Source organism: Monodon monoceros, unplaced genomic scaffold (genome assembly GCF_005190385.1).
Source record: "Monodon monoceros isolate NGI ecotype Baffin Bay Population unplaced genomic scaffold, NGI_Narwhal_1 Super_Scaffold_8, whole genome shotgun sequence".
Lineage (NCBI taxonomy): Eukaryota > Metazoa > Chordata > Mammalia > Artiodactyla > Monodontidae > Monodon > Monodon monoceros.
This window is the reverse complement of record NW_021703785.1, coordinates 8,335,168-8,341,167: the sequence shown is the minus strand read 5'-3', so window position 1 is coordinate 8,341,167 and position 6,000 is coordinate 8,335,168.

The window sequence follows — 6,000 nt, the reverse complement described above, 5'->3', positions numbered from 1 at the left end:
GGTTTTCATGATCTCAAAAGCCTTTAATGACTTCTTATTTCTGTGTGCTAAATTCCAGCTCCCTTAGGCTGACATTCAAGAACCTTTTCTATCTGGCCCCAACCACCCCAATGATCCCCGACACAGACCTTCCACCCGGTGAAGCAGGCATGCTCTCTGTTGCTTGAATACCCCATGGCAATTCCTGTCTTTCAGATTTGTTCATCCTGCCATCACCCACTTAGAATGCCTTCGTTCCTTGCCTCCACTTTTATGGAAAATCCTAAAGATAAGGGCTCACGTCCTCCCTGGTCCTTATAGCCCCCTCACATCACTCCCGATCTCTCTCAGACTAGTTGGGTTCTTGGCATTCTTTCCATCCTGCGTAACTGAGTTTGGTGATTTATGGCGAGCAAATGAGTGGAAAGAAAGCAAAACATAAAGGACCATGTGGGAGAACTCTACTTTCCAGAAGTAAGCTGTCTAAACTTCCTTTTGCATCTTTGGCTTTGCACTTGTTCAAGATCCCCTGGGGATATTTTTGCACCACTGACTTTGAACAGGCTTCAGGGGCTCACGTGGCAGAACATTCTCAGGGCAGGCTTAGTGTCTGGAGCCTAGGATGTTCTCAGTGAATTGCAGCTATTGGTTTTCTTTCCAAGCATGCAGACACTCCTTATGTAATCTGGGCTCAAAGGTGTTTTCAGGACCCTTGACTCTCAGTGGGATGGCACATAGAGAGCAGAATAACTCAGAGAGAAGTTCAAACAGTCCATACTCTAATCTCTGGCGTTCCCAGCTTGAGAGAGACCCGAGACAGAAGGTCTTGGAGGTGTGGGTCAGAAGGGTGGGTTGGCTTGGTGGTAGAAAGTTCTCGAGGAAACACAAGGATATAATTTAAATCCTTAGGCATGTTTGCAATGCACCCTCTGTATACACAGATCTCACGTGTGAAAATGAGAATTGACCAACTTTCCAAAACCTTAAGACAGATGGACTTTGGTCCAGAGAGGTCAGAATCTTCAAAATTGTTCTGAAGGCATTGTATAAATGCTTGCCTTAATGCAGCAGATGTTCTGTGGATAATATCTTCCTGCAGAGTTACATCAAATGGAAATGGAGCTGTGTATTTTCTTAGCATCTTAGGCCACAATACCCTGTGTGTTTAACTGAAAACTCTTTAAGCTATAATGGAGTATCCTTAATGGATCATTTGGCATATGTGGTGATGCTTACATGAAACGAACTTCTAAAAAATTTAAACGAAACCTTTCAGAAGTCCCCACTAGGGAGCACAGTTGTACTGAAAGGTAATATAACTTGTGACATGAGACATCTTTTGTTAGTCTCTTATAGAAAGCATTCTTCTTTTTATTTTCCTGACTTCCTTTTCTTATTGTTTTTCAAAAGAAATTTTATTACTTAGTTAAATGGAGCATCTTCGGATGTATTTGTTTTTTCCAGAAATCACATAGGAAAGTCTGTCATGGTTTCCATCCAGCCCAAGTTATCGATACATATAAGTTATCTTTTATCCAGGTTTTCTCACCCATTATTTTTATAGGTAAAGTTTTATTTAGGGAAGAATGATGTTGTGGTGGCGGAGAGATAGGCTGAGACATTCAAATTAATTTGCATCTTAAGGAAATGTTAAGTCTCTAAGTTGTAAACATTGGAAAGAGATTTTTATTCTAAAATTGTTAACTGCAATAATTAATTTTTAACAGACGCTGGTCCTGACATATTTTTCATTAGTATGACTGAATTTAAAAGTCAGAATTTTGTGTCACATACATGTATATATGCATTTCTTTTAATGTGATGAAATTGGCATATTGTCTTTTTCATTATTTTGAGTAGAGGACAGTAGATTGCCATAGAAATCTCAAACAATTTAGCAAACTGTCCCCCATTTCTATTTGTCTCAATGAGGTTTGTGTGACTCTCATGCCACACAGGCTTAAGTTGAAGGCAAAGTGCCACCCAGAGGTTCCTGTAAAATTTTTAATGCTCCATTTAGGAGATTGCAGCTGCAATTATAAGGAATTTCACAGTTCATTTTTCATTTGCTCATATATATACAGCAATTTTTTAAATATACAATCTGGACACATAACTCAGTAATATGACACAATTACCCCAAAATATCTGGGCTATGTGAATTAGAAAATGTTCTTAATAACCTTGTATTTCTTTCTGAAGAACCTATAAAAAGGAATGATTTCTTTTCAGAGAGGAAAAGGATAATCAGAGAGTCCTGAGGGAAGAAGCTTCTCTCCTGGCTCTGCCTGGGACCCATCCATCTGCTGTCTTTTTCCTTACCTGTCTCCTAAAGCCAAGAGACTCATGTTCAATTTCTGTTGAGGAGCTCAGTACTTACCACCTTTAGGATACAACCCATAACTTCTTGCGTAAGGTTCAGTTCAATTAAATACATGGGTCAGGACTGGAATTCTTCCTTGAGCAAGTTATTGGGTTAAGATTCTAGACTCAGGAGACCTCAGTGATCCTTGAAGTATCTTTTTGTGAAAAATGGCTCTCTTCAAGCCTGGAATCCAGAGCAAGTACTCTTGATAAAAAGCTGATGTTTTTTGTTTGTTTATTTATTTATTTTTTGCAGTACGCGGGCCTCTCATTGTTGTGGCCTCTCCCGTTGCGGAGCACAGGCTCCGGACGCGCAGGCTCAGCGGCCATGGCTCACGGGCCCAGCCGCTCCGCGGCATGTGGGATCTTCCCGGACCGGGGCACGAACCCGTGTCCCCTGCATCGGCAGGCAGACTCTCAACCACGGCGCCACCAGGGAAGCCCAGAGCTGACGTTTTAATTGCCGCAAGCACTGTTTTATTTACCAGGCACTTAAGTAATGCTTACTCTTTGCCTGATGCCTGCAAAATGCCTTACAAATAATTAACTCATTTAATCCTCATAATAACCTTAAGACAGATACTCTGACTATTCCCATTTTACAGATGAGTAAGTAAAACACCTAAGGTCACAAAGCCAGAAAGGGGCAGAGCCAGGCAATCTGCTCCAGAATCTGGGGCACAGTCTCTGCCGACATTATACCATTCTGCCCCTCCGAGGCCATCCTTCTGGGCCCTAAAGGGTCACGTGCCCTGGCTGGTATCTCTAAGCCAGTCCTGGAGGATGGTCCTCCAGAATCATCAGCTCTCCCGGGAGAAATGGACATTACACCACACCTTTCCCCTTCACGTTACAATCCAGCCGCTGTGAACATCTTGCTGTCCTTTAACTCAGCGGGTTTGCTCAGACCGCTGTGCATTTGCGTGCTACTCACTCCCCCCTTACAGGAGGGCTTTTCCCTCCTTATTCATAAGACATCCTCTGAGTCACTTTTCAAGATGTAGCTCACTTGTCACCTCTTCTGATTCTTTCTACCTTCTGGCAAATGTAGGCACAGATGCTGTACACACACACACACACACACACACAGACACCAACGCTTCCCATTCGATCATGGCCCTTCAGCCTGCTTTGAGTTCTTTCAGGCTGCATCTAGGTTTGAGGACTGGCTCAACAGGCCTTGGAGTCTGATAATTCTGAGTGGTAAGTGTGCGGCCCCTAATGAAACCCTAGAGAATTTCTCAAAAGCTGGCCACCCCTTGAGCAATGCCTCGTTACCATTCTGTGCTTGGCATACTCCTTCTTTGATGGGTCAGCCAATCTGTTGAAATAGCTCTCATAACCATAATAAATTGTTCTGGAATGCAGTCTCCCCAATACATTATATCATGAGGAAGACCTACCTGTGCTAACTTTGAAAGACTTTGGTACTTATGAGAATTTGGCCAAAATGCTAAAAACAAAAGCGAAACCAAAAAAACCCAACCATTCCATGGAGAGAATATTAATTTCGTACTAAACATACCTATCATATCTTCATGAATACATAATATTAGTATTTCCATATGGGCTAGAAATACTAAATAGTTAATAGCTTCCCCAGCAATTTGTTTCTTGTTATGACATCTCCAGTAATGTGTAATAGTTTTGGCAAAGTGCAATAACAATATATTCCTATAACCATAAAACTCTACAATAGTTCTTTAGTTAGCCTGGTTTTGATATTTGAAAAGTAGAGATATTAATTTCACATGCAAACAGAGGATAAGAAAATGTCAAAAAATCAGTTTATAAATCAAATGTGTATTATAACAAAGTTGTTAATGTTTTAAAAGATTCTTTCCATAAGTACCTTTAAGTATACCTAGGTTTACTAATTCCTGATTCTTTTGTTTTATTGAGATATAATTGATGTATAACACTATTAGTTTCAGGTGTAAAACACAATGATTCCTTGTCTGAATATATTGCAAAATGATCACCACAATAAATCTAGTTAACGTCCATCGCCACACAGTTACACATTTTTTTTCTTGTGATGAGAACGTACAAGAACTACTCTCAGCGTCTTTCAAATATACACTACGGTATTATTAACTGTAGTTGCCATGTTTATTTATTTTATGGCTAGGAGTTCGTACTTTTTGACTCCCTTTACCCATTTCACTCCTACTCCGTGTTTCTGGCAACTGACTATCTGTTCTGTGTATCTACGAGCTTTGGTTTGTTTGTTTTTACGTTCCACATATAAGTGAGATCGTACGGCACTTGTCTTTCTCTGTCTGACTTAACTTCATATAGCATAATGCCCTTAAGGTATATCCAGGTTGTCACAAAAGGCACAATTGTCTCTTTTTTAATGCCATATGCCACATTTTCTTTACCCATTCATCCATCAATGGACACTTAGGTTCCACATCTTGGCTATTGTAAATAATGCTGCAGTGAACATGGGGGTACAATTCCTCACTCTCTAATATGCTATAGTTAACCTTTTACTTCATTGGGAAATAAAATTTCTTAATAATTGTATAAAAAGGAAAGGAAATAAATATTTTGAGTCAAATAAGCTCCCAGGCTGGAAAATCTTGCCTTAAGGAGAACCTGCCGTCTGAGCTGTTCATCTGTATTAAGGGCTTTTCAGGTCAAATTGAAACAAAAGGTGCTGAGAGATGGGAGTGTGGGGAGATTCTGATGTCACCATAGTCAAGTTCTTCTCAGGTGAACGATGTGAAGTGTGCTTGTGTTGTCTGGTAGGGTGATTTCAGAAGCAACTGAAATAACATGGAATTTTCTCTTTTCCTTTGTGAGTGAGTATGGGGCTATCTTCTGAGAAAAACCAAAGGGAATAAATAAACAATCAATTGCAAAGTTTGTAAAGATTACTTGAAGACCGTCTGTCAGAAAATTTGCCTTTAGCTGAAGAGATTTGGATTTTATTCTTTGCGACTTGCTAAGCAGTTAGTTTTTGTCTTTGTCTTTTTTTTTTTTCTGTTAAGTGTTTAATTGCAGATTCTGCTGGCTTTGATGAGGCCAGGTTTTAAAAGTAATTTGAAAAGTGGAGTGAACACATTACTGTGAAATGAAGTACACAGTTACCAAGGATGGTTGACTTTTAACTTTTACCTTGAATCACTTCACTATTGAATTGAACATAAACTTCTTTTGTCAACAGATGAAATGAAGTGAAAAGGCATCTAGGTACCACATGTTTCTTCCCAGGGAGAAGGAAGCACCCTTACTGGTAACTGATGTAGTAACAAAGGGGCTCACGTTTTATATTTCATTTACTACAGTTCTTGAAAATGAAATTAGTTTAAAAGCTTTTGCAAATACCTCTCTTCTACATGATAAAGGCTTCTGTGCAAATTCAAAAGTTGCTATAGAAGGGAGGTCTGATCTCTTTGCTGGCACTTACAAATTAGAAATTTTGCACGTACAGTAAGTGCAGCCATGCAAAAAACCGCTGCCCATCTCAAGCTGAATTATTTCATCCAGTTCCTACCTGGAGGGCTTTTTTTGTTTTTTTCCAGTGCAATTAATTAAGCAAACAGGACCAATGTTGGAACTTTCGACAGATTATAAGAACAAATGCTCTTGCGTTGGGGCTTTCATGGGTCTCATAAGTAGACAGTCCTCATAAATCTTGCACAACAG